General features: G+C 43.1%; 1 pseudogene; it reads right to left on the reverse strand.

The window, feature by feature from the left end:
- Window positions 1-8,411: 8,411 nt before the first annotated feature.
- On the reverse strand, window positions 8,412-8,467 carry LOC124015937 (annotated as a pseudogene).
- Between the last annotated feature and the right edge of the window lie 6,595 nt (window positions 8,468-15,062).

Genomic DNA, 15,062 nt, shown 5'->3' on the forward strand with positions numbered 1-15,062 from the left:
AAACTTGAATTTCTGTATTGTTTTGCAGGTGGAATAGTTTAGAGAGGAGCCTCGTCATTAATAACGGTAATCCACTTTGACTTTACTGCCCTCACAGCAATGACAAATCCTTCGAACATCGAGATTATGAGGAATAGTCTCTGCTGCTCTAACGAGATGTACTGGGATCAAAGCTACGGACTGCTGCCAAGACCTATTCGGTGTGACTCCAGGCAACTTCCCAGGTACAAAGACATATTTCACACAGCACTTTTAATTGTTAGGTGTTCTGTTTGTCCCTGCAGAAAGACATTTTAAAGGAGCAGAACTTTTCTGTGCTTTTGAAATGCAGCTCCCTGCTACTGTGGTACCCTTCAGCGTTCCACCCCAAACCCAAAGCTGATGTAGTATATGCTCTGAATGGAGTGTCAGCCAGCCAAGTCCAAACCAAGACAAATAACTGTGTACCCACAGTCAGCAATGAACCATATTAGTTAGTTCATCCCAGCTCCAGAGAAAGGTTTCTTTCCAAATGGCACCCTAATCCATATATAGTGAGCCTTGGTCAAACGTAGTGCACTTCATAGGGAATAGGGTTTGGCATTTGGGACACAGTGATAGTGTAGCTATCTTACTTTTGCTGTAAAATACCGAACATGTCAGATTCATTTTGCTGTCACTCTCCCGGGGTTCCTCCAAGTGACAGATTAAATCATGAGATATCAAACACCCTGAGTCATATTCAAAACTCGCCCTCGCTTACTGTTTGGCCACTGATCCCAAAATTTTCCGGTGAGGTGTCATCAGAATTTAAGACCACTGAATCAAGATTTAATAACATATGCAGGCAATAAAATAAAGGACACTGGTGTGATTCATTGTTCCGGAGCTGAAGCCTGAGATGTTCCTGTGCCCGATTGATTTTACAAAAAAATTGGTGGCACATTTTTATGGCCACTGGCGGGACGAGTGGGGATTGTTTAGGGTCCGTTGTGGAAATAATGACATAGGCAAGACGTGTCGGCGTAAATCACGCTGGTTGCTGACGCCCGGCCCACCAGCCTTGCAGCTTCCACCATCTTAGAAACTGAGACATGCCATGTTCTCACCGACTGGAACTGTGGGTTTTTCATGCTTTTCCGCAATTATACAATTGCCTTAGATAAATAGATTTTGTTTAATTAACAAGTAACATTTTTTTTTTTGGCGTTTGTGTTTTCAATACTTTGTCTTTCCTGCCCTTGCGAGGATAATGACACTGAGCTTTTTCTTGACGTTTTATGATTAGAGAACACATTGGGATGGATATTATACCATTCCTCCACATAGAATATTTCCAGATCCTTGATATCCGTCAGGCTGAGTTTATTGCTGACAGGTATATAAAATCGAGCACACAGTCATGCAATCTCCATAGACAAACATTGCCAGTGGAATGGCCTTACTGAACAGCTCAGTTATTTTCAACACGGCACCGTTATAGGATGCCACCTTTCCAACAGGTCAGTTCGTCAAATGTCTGCCCTGCTGGAACTGTAGGTGCTGTTATTGTGAAGTGGAAACTTCTAGGAGCAAATACAACTCAGTCGCAAGGTGGTAGGCCACACAAGCTCACAGAACAGGACCGCCGAGTGCTGAAGCTCTTAACGCATAAAAATGGTCTGTCCTCGGTTGCATCACTCACTACCGAGTACCAAACTGCCTCTGGAAGCAACATCAGCACAATAACTGTTTGTCCGGAGCTTCATGAAATGGGTTTCCATGGCCGAGCACCCGCACACAACCCTAAGAACACCATGCGCAATGCAAGTGTCAGCTGGAATGGTGTAAAGCTCGCCGCCGTTGGACTTTGGAGAAGTGGAAACGCTTTCTCTGGAATGAAGAATCACATTTCACCAACTGGCAGTCTGACAGACAAATCTGCGTTTGAAGGATGCCAGGAGAACGCTACCTTCCCCAATGCATAGTGCCACTATAACGTTTGGTGGAGGAGGAATGCTGGTCTGGTGCTGTTTTTTGTGGTTCGGGGCTAGTTCCCTTAGTTCCAGTGAATGTAAATCTTAATTCGACAGCATACAATGACATTCTAGACAATTCTGCGCATCCAACTTTGTGGCAACAGTTTGGGGAAGACCCTTTCCTGTTTCAGCATGACAATTCCCCTGTGCACAAAGCGAAGCCCATACAGAAATGGTTTGTCGAGATTGGTGTGGAAAAACTTAACTGACCTGCATAGAGCCCTGACCTTAACCCCATCGAACACCTTTGGGAGGAATTGGAACGCGGGCTGCGAGTGCCCGACCTCACTAATGCTCTTATGGCTGAAGTCCCCAGGGTAATGTTCCAACATCTATTGGAAAGCTGTTACAGCAGTTAAAGACGGACCAACTCCATATTATTGCCCGTGATTTTGGAATGAGATGTTCGACAAGCAGGTGTCTACGTACTTTTGGTCATGTTTTGCATTTAGATTTTTAGCTATTGTTTTGTACCTACTGCCTGATTTTAGAAGGTCAAGATTTGTCTCTTTCCGTTTGAGAGTTCTTTGACTTTCCCATGGTGATGGAAGACAAATTGATGTTTACCTGTTACCTCATTTTTATACCCCAGTGAAACAGGAAGCAATGGAATACACAATACAGTTCCTTAAACTGAGATGAACTTCCAAAGTAGAATGTTTAATGCAGATTGAATTTTTGATTTATAACATTTTTTAGGCAATAATATTGATACCACTCTTTTTGATAATTGTTTTTATTACTTATTAAACAATATCACTTTCTCTAAGCAATTCATTGTATTATTATAATAGAAATTCATGAAAGAAATGTTTGCACATAGAGTGTTTGTATTATTTACTTTATCGTCTTTTCTTTCAAGGGGGTCAATATTGTTAGATGTACATCGCCTTCAAATCAAATTGTATTGGTCATGTACAGTACACTGTTTTTCTGGTGTTATGGCGGATGCAGTAAAATGCTACAGGGTTTAATGGCTGTGATGTGAGAAAACTGACAGTTACTCCATAATACAAACATAAATGACAGAGTGAAAAGAAGGAAGCCTGGACAGAATACACATATTCTCAAACATGCATCCTGTTTACAATAAGGCACTAAAGTAAAAGCACAAAAACGTTGTCCTGAATATAAAGTGTTATGTTTGAGGCAACTCCAACACAACAATTCACTAAGTACCACTCTTCATATTTTCAAGCATGGTGGTGGCAGCATCATGTTATGGGCATGTTTGTCATTGGCAAGGACTAGGGAGTTATTCAGGATAGAATGCTTTGACTCGAAGCTGCATGAAAATCTAGGGCAAGACTTGAAAATGGCTGTCTAGCAATGATCAACAACTAGAGTTTGAAGAATTTATTAAAGAATAATTGGCATATATTGCACAATCCAGGTGTGCAAAGCTCTTAAAGATTTGCCTACAAAGACTAAGCTGTAATCGCTGCCAAATGTTTCTAACATGTATTGACTCGGAGGTAAATTCTTATCTAATCAAGATATGTTAGTGTTATATTTTAAATGAATTTAAAATAACTTATAGAATGTTCTTCCAATATGACATTACAGAGTATTTTTTGTAGATAAAATCCATTTTAATCCCACTTTGTAACACCAATTTGTTTTGAAAAAGTCAAGGGGGTGTGAATACTTTCTGAAGGCACTGTATATCTACTTATAGGAATGATTTAATATGAAGATGCCTTTGTACTTGGGCCCCTGCAGGAACAATGTGTACCCATTGAAATATTCATGTTTCCAAGGGGAACAAATCGGTGAGCACATTCTGCGTGCACCGGCGGGGCCCTGAAAATCATGACCGGAAAGTAACAGACGTGGAGTTTCACGGGATACAAAATGCACAAAAAACATTCTGCATTCAGTCGCCCGCTGCTGCCTCGGGTACAGAATGTCTGGAGTTAAAGTCTTCTGCCTGATTTTACACGAGTGGGCGGCGTTTCTCATGCGAACGCACCTACCGCCATCTGTGTGCTCGTTATCTCACTGATATCATTCACAACACCAGGCTACATCCTCTCTCCAGGAGACAGTGACCACCGCTGTGTTGAGACGAGCCTTCTAAACAGAAAGCCCACAACGGAGCTTTCACCTGGAGCCTGTAGTATCGACAAAGGCATCTTGAGGACATTATGAAAATAGTTTCATGTGCTGTTTTTATCATCAAACATGCAAGAAAATGTCATTTTCATCGAGCACTGTTGCATATGAACTGGTTATCTTTATGAAACATACAGGTGGTTGGCCTACATTAACAGAGATAATAGATGTTGCCTCATGGTCAAGATAGATGCGAAGTTGTAATCACAGAGTTAAGTATTGGTCGTTTTCACAAAGGATCCTCGATACAATTACAACCGTGTTTCCCCCCATTACTGCTGTCATGACAACAAACCCAACTCACAGGCCTCCGGATTTCCTCATCACAGTGCTATAACTTGTTAATGAATAAATTAGGCACATTTGGGCAGTCTTGATAAAAAATGATGAGTCTAAACTTTACACATACACTGCTGACATCTAGTGGCCAAAACCTAAATTGCCCCTGGGCTGGAATAATCCATTATGGCCTTTCTCTTGCTTTTCAAAGATGATGGTACAAAACAATACAGAAGAATGATTGTTTTTATCCTTTGTATTATCTTTTCCCAGATCCATTGTGTTATATTGTCCTACATTCCGTTCACATTCCCACACACTTCAAAGTGTTTCATTTCAAATTGTACCAATAATATGCATATCCTTGCTTCAGGGCCTGAGTTACAGGCAGTCAGATTTGGGTATGTCTTTTTAGGCTATTTTTTTTAAAGGGGTCGGATCCTTAAGATGTTTAAGTAAATTTTGGAGCATACAATATAGCTCAGTATTTGTTTTATTTATTTTATAGTCTTTTATGCTCATCTTTATCAAGCCAATCATTTTGCAGGTGACTGTTTATGTTTTTCCAGTGATAGTTTCCAATTTTGAAACCATGGAATCGATATTAGTTAAAGGAAACATCATTGCATTGTGTTTGACATTTCCTTTACTTTCAGTTAAAGGCATAGTTCACTTAAATTACAAAATGACAAATTGGTTTCTTTACCCTTTAAACAATCTATGGACAAGGTATGAGAGCAACCCATGCTTTAGCTTCCCTGGCACTATTTCCAAATGATAACGTTATAGCATGTGTGGCACAAATCCCATTCACGTCATGGTAGTGACAATTAGCATTTTTGACACATCATGTTCAAATCATTCCAAAGTATATCTAAAATTGATTGTGAAGCTCAATAAAGTCACGTCTTTGTGATTTGAACATGATACGAAAAAATGCTACTATCGCTAACATGACTTGAATGATAATTGTGGCACAAATGCTAAAACCTTTAGCATTTGGAAAATGTGTCAGGGAAACTAAACAAAAGCATGGATTTCTGTCATACTGTACCTGTCCATAGACTGCTCACAGGGTATGGAAACCAATGTGCTTTGCTGTCTGTAAGCATATATTATGGGTTTACCACTGGGTTGATGAGAGCTCTAGAGACTGAGTACATAGAGTCACTTCAAGTAATTGTTTGATCTCTGAATGAAAAATATTATTTATGGGAGTTACTCTTGTCATAATGAGCAAATATAAATTATTCATAAACTGCCCCTCAGCCTGCTTTGAACAAATAAAATACATTTGATTTAATTTGCTCTGGATGGCTGCTATCAGAAAGAACTGAGAAAAGAGATATGTTCTTCTTTTCATCAAAGTCAATCTTATTTTGTACCCTCTTCACAATATGACTAAAACCATCTCTAGAAACCAGGGAGAAGTATTCATACCCAAATGAACAGTACACAATGCCCGTTCCCCTATCCCTGCAACTCTATTCCCAGTGTACAACCAAACAGCATCACCAGTGCTTAATAAACACACATGGGTTGAGAGATATTCATAGCATTCTATGGGGAAATGACGCTCGGGTGTTTGGGACAGATAAGCCCTCTCCGTCTGTCTCCTCTCCCGCGGCACTCTCTGGAGGGAGCTGCGACACTGGGCCCAACAGTCATAAAGAGCAGGGATGAATAGCTAAATATCTGGGGAGAATCGCAGACAATTGTGCCAGAACAAGAAGCTGGATTGCCACGGGCTTGGGGCCTCATGTCTCCCGCCTGTCTCCGTGGCTCTGCTGCAGATGGAGAGAGAGAGAGAGAGAGAGAGAGAGAGAGAGAGAGAGAGAGAGAGAGAGAGAGAGAGAGAGAGAGAGAGAGAGAGAGAGAGAGAGGCTTCAGCACCAGGGTGAGGGATAATCCTAGTGCAGAAGAGTCACAGACTGGGTTTTTTACATTATACACACATTAGTCATGCTGTATTTACAGGGGAAGTGCCATGTAACTCCTGATACACCGGAAAACATTGTGCCGGGGAACTAATGTGAGATTGCAACTCGCTGCTGTGAATGCGCTGTCATACTGAGGGGATTGTCAGCGCCAGCGTGTACCGAGGCTGTGATTACGGGCCGTAATTAAAGTGAAGATAAGACTCGTGCTGGGAGGTTAGCTTCTCTCTGGACTTGACATGCACAATACCCCCCTGAGATCATGTGCCTCATGCCAGGCTAGCAGTGGGCGAGAGGGGGTGGGTTGAGGATACATGGTAATGAACTAGAGGTCCAATCAGAGTAACAGGAAGTGACACTTTTGACGTTTGACCTAGGCCTTGGTATATCCTCAGTACTGAAACGTGAAATCCTCACTATGTAACATGACATGCACACAATTAAACTTGTTGAGGATAAGGGGCAGTATTTTCACTTTGGATGAATTGCGTGCCCATAGTGAACTGCATCTTACTCTGTCCTAGATTGCTAATATATGCATATTATTATTACTATTGGATAGAAAACACTCTGAAGTTTCTAAAACTGTTTGAATTATGTCTGTGAGTTTATAACAGAACTCATAGGGCAGGCAAACGTCCAAACAAGAAGCTAAATTCTGAATGTGGGTCAACTGACGTCAACTTTGATGTCATCGCCCCTTCCTTTCCCAAGTAGTTATGGATCTGGTAGCACTTTCTACGCCTTCCTATAGATGTCCTCATTCAGTAGAACGTGGAATGGAGCTTTCGGTGTGAACTTTGACCGAATGGGAGGGGAAATAGTCACTGTCCCGAAAGAATGCCATTTTCCTGTGGTGCATTTCCCTGTGGTGCATTTCCCTGTGGTGCATTTCCCTGTGGTGCATTTCCCTGTGGTGCATTTCCCTGTGGTGCATTTCCCTGTGGTGCATTTCCCTGTGGGTGCCACCGCCGTTCCATTTGGCTACAGCTGAAAACGTATGATCCGGTTGGAACGTTATTGGATATATATGATAATAACATCCTGAAGATTGATTCTCTACTTAGTTTGACCAGTTTATTCGACCTGGAATATATTTTCTTGAAGTTTTCGTGCGAGTTGTCCTGGACCAGCGTCAGCTTTTGGGCACGTGAGCTGCAAGTGCTAGCAAATGCAGCTAATTGGACACTAGTATTGGACATTATGGAACAAAACAATGATTTATTGTGGAACTAGGACTCCTTGCACTGCATTCTGATGAAAGATCATCGAAGGAAAGGTCATATTTATGGTGTAATTTTGTATTTCTGGTGACTCCAACATGGCGGAGAAATACTTTTACGTCTGAGCGCTGTCTCAGATTATTGCATGTTAGGCTTTTTTCATAACGTTTTAAAATAATCTGACACAGCGGTTGCATTAAGAACCAGTGTATCTTTCATTATATGTGGAACATGTATTTTTAGTCAAAGTTTAAGATGATTATTTCTGTTATCTGGCATAGCTTTCTATAATTCCTCTGGTATTTTGGAGGCATTTCTGAACAGGTTGTCAATGTAAACCGAGAGTTGTGGATATAAATATGCATATTATCGAACAAAACATAAATGTATTGTGTAACATGTCATCTGATGAAGATTTTCAAAAGGTTAGTGATTAATTTTATCTCTAATCCTGCTTTTGTGACTCTTATATTTGTCTGGAAAAAATGGCTGCGTTTTTCCTTTGATTTGGTGGTGGTCTAACATAAATATATGTTGTGTTTTCGCTGTAAAACATTTTAAAAATCGGACATGATGGGTAGATGATGTTTCATTTGCTGTATTGGACTTGTTAATGTGTGAAAGTTAAATATTTCTAAAGAATATTTTTGAAATCCCTGCGCCACCTTTTCAGCTGAATGGGGGGGTGGAGTTCCCCTCGGGAATTGCCTTGCCATAACAGGTTGTTAACCATAGCCCTAACATAACCCATCACCAAGGTAGTGGCTGTTTTCATCGCCCCAACATCAGTACTAATACCATTTACTGTGACATTACATTATTTATTGTGGTGTTTTTGTTTTATCTTTGACATAGAAGTGGGGGGCTTTTCCTTCAGGAAAAACCTACTGGAGAAACACAAAAAGATCAAATGTTCCATAACCTGTAGGTAGGTAGGTGTCACGACTTCCGCCGAAGTCGGCTCCTCTACCTTGTTTGGGCAGCGTTCTCCTCTCCTTGTTCGGGCAGCGTTCTCCTCTCCTTGTTCGGGCAGCGTTCTCCTCTCCTTGTTCGGCCAGCGTTCTCCTCTCCTTGTTCGGGCAGCGTTCTCCTCTCCTTGTTCGGCCAGCGTTCTCCTCTCCTTGTTCGGGTAGCGTTCTCCTCTCCTTGTTCGTTCGGCGATCGACGTCACCGGATTTCTAGTCATTGCTGCTCCATTTTTCATATGTCCATTTGTCTTGTCTTGTTCCATACACACCTGGTTATCCGGGGTGTTGGCCAGGTTGCTGCGCCCATTACCTCACTGTGAAGGGGGGTCCTGTAAGGTTGCAGTGGTCGGCTGAGGCAGACAAGGCTTTTGGGCAGCTAAGAGCTCTGTTTACCTCTGCTCCCGTGCTGGCCCATCCGGATCCCTCTTTGGCATTCATAGTGGAGGTGGACGCATACGAGGCTGGGATAGGAGCCGTGCTCTCACAGCGCTCGGGTACGCCACCTAAACTCAGCCCTTGTGCTTTCTTCTAGAAGAAGCTCAGCCTAGCGGAGCGCAACTATGATGTGGGGGACCTGGAGTTGCTGGCTGTGGTTAAAGCATTGTAGGCGTGGAGCATTTGGCTTGAGGGGGCTAAACACCCTTTCCTCATCTGGACTGACCACCGTAACCTGGAGTACATCCGGGCAGCGAGGAGACTGAATCCTCGTCAGGCAAGGTGGGCCATGTTCTTAACCCATCTTGTGTTTACCCTGTCCAACAGACCAGATTCCCAGAATAAGAAGGCAGACGCATTGTCCCGGCTGTATGACACAGAGGAGCGGCCCATGGATCAGACTCCCATACTCCCGGGCCTCCTGCCTGGTGGCGCCAGTCGTGTCGGAGCTGGATGTGGACATTGAGCAGGCGTTGCGTACAGAGCCTGCTCCCCTCCAGTATCCTGTTGGGTGTATGTACTTTTCGTCTGCTGTCCGTGACCAGTTGATATATTGGGCCCACACGTCTCCCACCTCTGGTCATCCGGGGATCGGTCGGACGGTGCGCTGTCTGACTGGGAAGTACTGGTGGCCCACCTTGGCAAAGGACGTGAGGGTTTATGTTTCCTCCTGCTCAGTGTATGCCCAGTGTAAGGATCTGAGACACCGGTCCAGAGGTAAGTTACATGCCTCACCCGTTCCACAATGACCTTGGTCACATCTGTCAGTGGATTTCCTAACAGATCTGCCTCTTTCACAGGGACACACTACGATCCTGGTCGTTGTGGATTATTTCTCTAAGTCCTGTCATCTCCTCCCTCTGGCCGGTCTTTCTACAGCCCTACAGACTGCAGAAGCCCTGTTGACTCACGTCTTCCGGCACTACGGGGTGCCTGAGGTTTTAGTGTCGGATCGGGGTCCACAGTTCACGTCAAGAGTTTGGAAGGCATTCATGGAATGTCTGGGGGTCTCGATCAGCCTTACCTCAGGTTTTCACACCAAGAGGAACGGGCTGGTAGAGAGAGTCAGCCAGGATTTGGACAGGTTTCTGCGGTCCTATTGCCAGGACCGGCTGGGGGAGTGGGCAGCGTTCGTGCTCTGGGCCGAGATGACACAGAACTTGCTTCGCCACTCCTCCGCTAACCTCTCCCGGTTTCAGTGTGTATTGGGGTACCAGCCGGTTCTGACGCCGTGGCATCAGGATCAGACCGAGACTGCGCTGGACGACTGGTTTAGGAGCACGTAGGAGACATGGGAGGCTGCCCGTGTACACCTCCAGCGAGCCGCGCGTCACCAAAAAACCAGCATGGACCGTCACCGCAGTGAGACCCCGGTGTTCGCACCGGGGGACCGGGTCTGGCTCTCGACCCATAACCTGCCCCTCCGCATGCCCTGCCGGAAGCTGGGTCTGCGGTTTGTGGGGCCATTTAAAGTCTTGAGGAGGGTGAACGAGGTATGTTACAGGTTAAAGCTTCCACCCGATTACCGCATGAACCCCTCGTTCCGAGGTATGTTACAAATTACAGCTTCCCTCTGATTATCGTATTAACCCCTTGTTCCATGTGTCTCTCCTCAGGCCGGTGGTGGCTGGTCCGCTCCAGATATCTGAGGTGCGGGAGGTCCCACCGCCCCCTTTGGACATTGAGGGGGCCCCGGTGTACATTGTTTGTTCCATCCTGGATTCGAGGCGGCGGGCGGCGGGCCTTCAGTACCTCTCGGAGTGGAAGGGGTACGGGCCGGAGGAGAGGGGTACTGTCACGGGCCGGAGGGGGTGTACTGTCACGACTTCCGAGTCAGTTCCTCTCCTTGTCCGAGCGGCGTTCTACGATCGACGTCACCGGTTTTCTAGCCATCGCCGATCCATTTTTCATATTTCCATTTGTCTTGTCTTGTTCCATACACACCTGAATTTCATTCCCCCCTAATCATCTACATGTATTTAGCCCTCTGTTTCACATCATGTTTTTGTGTGTAATTGTTCAGATGTTATGTGGTTTAGTTACGCGCTTTATTTTCTATGTTCCGGTTTTTGGGCACATTGGATGTTTTTAGTGCAGGGAAATGGGCAGGGTTTATGCAAATTAAATACTGTAGTATTTACAATAGCAAAAAAAAGGGCAGTGTTTTTGTGGACTAGTGTTTTCGCCGACATTACTGTAGTATTTAGTAGTGCTTTTTTTGATAATTCTGTAGTATTTACTATAGTTTTCTACAGTACATTACAACATTCTATAGTAAATACTACACGACTGAGGGATACTACAGTGTGTAGTATAGTATTCCACAGTTTATTTTAGAATTCTATAGTACTGTCATGACATGGCCCTTTCTGGGTATAGAGCGTGGAATCCCCCTCTCCCCCCCCCTCTGTCCTGCACCCAGGTTCTGTTATCTCAGGTCATAAATTCCTGAATGAGACTCTCTCACAGTAGAACAAAGGAACTTCTTCATCACAGAACTTGAGAACTGAACAATATCCATGTTTTGGAGAATGTGTAAATGGTCGGTGGAGAAGCCAGCTACGACCCGGTCCGTTTTGAAAGACAATACAGCCACATTACCATAAATCTGTTTATACAGGAGACTCCATTATGAGGTTTGCGTCTAATTATTGTATAAAATGAATGAGAAAACATGTAACTATTCGTGAAATGATGTAATGATGTTAATGTGAGAGAATTGCATTCCCTTTAACCTCTCTAATGTATGTGGGACTAGCGTCCCATCTGGCCAACATCCAGTGAGGTTGCAGATTGCCAAATTCAATTACAGATATGCTCATTATAAATATTCAGAAAACCAAACATATTTTACATAGGTTTAAAGATGAACTTCTTGGTAAACCAACCACAGTGTCATATTTATCAAATGCTTTTCGGCGAAAGCATACCGAGCCCAGTTGACAAATTATTACAAACAGTAACCAGCCAAGCAGAAGCGTTACAAAACTCAGAAATAGAGATCAAATGAATCCCTTACCTTTGATGATCTTCATATGGTGGCAATCAGAAGACATTCATTTATTCAATAAATGTTCATTTTGTTCAATGAAGTCTCTTTATATCCAAAAACCTCAGTTTTGTTAGCGCATTTTCTTCAGTAATCCACAGGCTCAAACTCAGTCAAAACAATCAGACAAAACATCCAAATTGTATCCGTAAAGTTCATAGAAACATATCAAACGATGTTTGTATTCCATCCTCAGGTTTTTTTTAGCCTAAATGATCTATAATATTTCAACCGGACAATAATGTTGTCAATATAAAAGGTGGAACAGTAGTGGAGAGGGTAGCAAGTTTTAAGTTCTTTGGCATACACATCACAGACAAACTGAATTGCTCCACCCACACTGACAGCATTGTGAAAAAGGCGCAGCAGCGCCTCTTCAACCTCAGGAGGCTGAAGAAATTTGGCTTGTCACCAAAAGCACTCACAAACTTCTACAGATGCACAATCGAGAGCATCCTGGCGGGCTGTATCACCGCCTGGTACGGCAACTACTCCGCCCACAACCGTAAGGCTCTCCAGAGGGTAGTGAGGTCTGCACAACGCATCACCGGGGGCAAACTACCTGCCCTCCAGGACACCTACACCACCCAATGTTACAGGAAGGCCATAAAGATCATCAAGGACAACAACCACCCAAGCCACTGCCTGTTCACCCCGCTATCATGCAGAAGGCGAGATCAGTACAGGTGCATCAAAGCTGGGACCGAGAGACTGAAAAACAGCTTATATCTCAAGGCCATCAGACTGTTAAACAGCCACCACTAACATTGAGTGGCTGCTGCCACTCACACTGACTCAACTCCAGCCACTTTAATAATGGGAATTGATGGGAAATGATGTCAAATATATCACTAGCCACTTTAAAAAATGCTACCTAATATAATGTTTACATACTCTACATTATTCATCTCATATGTATATGTATATACTGTACTCTATATCATCTACTGCATCTTTATGTAATACATGTATCACTAGCCACTTTAACTATGCCACTTTGTTTACATACTCATCTCATATGTATATACTGTACTCGATACCATCTACTGTATCTTGCCTATGCCGCTCTGTACCATCACTCATTCATATATCTTTATGTACATATTCTCTATCCCCTTACACTGTGTATAAGACAGTAGTTCTGGAATTGTTAGTTACATTACTTATTATTTACTGCATTACTTATTATTATTGGTTATTATTACTACTTATTATTTACTGGTTATTACTGCATTGTCGGAACTAGAAGCACAAGAATTTCGCTACACTCGCATTAACATCTGCTAACCGTGTGTATGTGACAAATAAAATTTGATTTGATTTAAACAAGAAATGCACTTGCGCCTGAAAAAACTCTGCGTCACATTAGGGTCCACTCGTTCACACTGGTCTTACTCCCTCATTTATAAGAATATAAGCCTGAAACGATTTCTAAAGACTGTTGACATCTAGTGGAAGGCATAGGAACTGCACATGGAGTCCTAAGTCAATGGATACTGTAATGTCATTGAATAGAAAACTACAAAACCAACCCAAAAAACTACTTCCTGAATGGTTTTTTCTCAGGTTTTTGCCTGCTAAATCAGTTCTGTTGTACTCACAGACGCTATGTTAACAGTTTTGGAAACTTTACAGTGTTTTCTATCCAAATCTACCAGTTAAATGCATATCACATCTTCTGGGCCCGAGTAGCAGGCCGTTTAATTTGGGCATGCTTTTCATCCAAAATTCTGAATGCTGCCCCCTACCCTAGATACGTTAAAGTTTAACAAAGTCATTGGCCCGCTTGTAAGAGGGTGCATGCTGGTAGCAGAGAAGTCAGGTGCAGGAGTTCGAACTTGGTATAAACGGAGCAGTTTAGTGCTCAAAAACTCGGAAAACCAAAATATACCAACTAATACAAGAGGGTACAAAACCCGTCACACACCAGAACATAACTTGCACATAGCTTACAAACAAACAATCACCGACAAGGACATGAGGGGGAACAGAGGGTTAAATACACAACATGTAATTGATGGGATTGGAACCAGGTGTGATACAACACAAGACAAAACCAAAGGAAATGAAAAGAGGATCAGCGATGGCTAGAAAGTTGGTTGACTTCGACCCCCGAACCCCAAACAAGGAGAGGGGCCAATTTCGGCGGAAGTCGTGACACCCGCGCCCATGAGCAGAGACATGATCTGGCTCATGGGACAGCCCTTTTCTACTGTTCCTATTAAAACCCCCACCTGAAGAAATCCTCTTTAGACCATGCGTACCTCGGTCACCGAGAGGGCAGTTTTGAGTAGAGACTACAAAAACCTCAGTATAAGCTAAGGTTGTAATGGTTGTTGAATAACTAACCATACCACATGGAGCATTGGCAACACGGGTGGAAATGGTTAAACTCTGAGACTATCGATCCTGACAGAAGAAGAGCAAACCTTAGATACTAATTACTAGTCTGTAGCTAGAAATGATGTACCATGGGATGCGAAGGCTGACAATACCGAAACATCTATTCTATAACAACATTTCTGAATGGTACTCTGAATGGTACTATCCATTCTAACCATGAAAGACTCCAGGGAAGCAGAGACGCATGAATGAACTTTCCAAGAGAAAGATGGACGATTCCAACAGAGATCACAATGAAACACTGAGCGTAAATATATATTGATTGCAATTATTCCTGAATGAGTGAGCATTCATGTGCAAAGAATTAGGATTTCAAATAATATAATTATCAACTGTGTAGTGACTCTGTGGTCTTTCCCGCCCTTCTCAGTCCACACCCACTTTCCTTTGTCCACCAAGCCGTCATATCGGCTGAGCCCACTAGGGAACCTCCCCTATCATTTCCTTGTAACCATATCTACTGTGTTGTTTGTTTATGCATTTCTGTGATTATTTAGTTAGTGAGTAAATACATGATTAAGACAACTGATGTATGGATGATTCATAGCAAAGACTGGGTTCGTGCAGATAACCAACAATTTACGATGTTTGGAATGGGACTAACGTGAGGTAAAGAATAATTCATTAATTACAAGACTAATTGATCAGATATTAAA

Source organism: Oncorhynchus gorbuscha, linkage group LG02 (assembly GCF_021184085.1).
Source record: "Oncorhynchus gorbuscha isolate QuinsamMale2020 ecotype Even-year linkage group LG02, OgorEven_v1.0, whole genome shotgun sequence".
In the NCBI taxonomy this organism is placed as follows: Eukaryota; Metazoa; Chordata; class Actinopteri; order Salmoniformes; family Salmonidae; genus Oncorhynchus; species Oncorhynchus gorbuscha.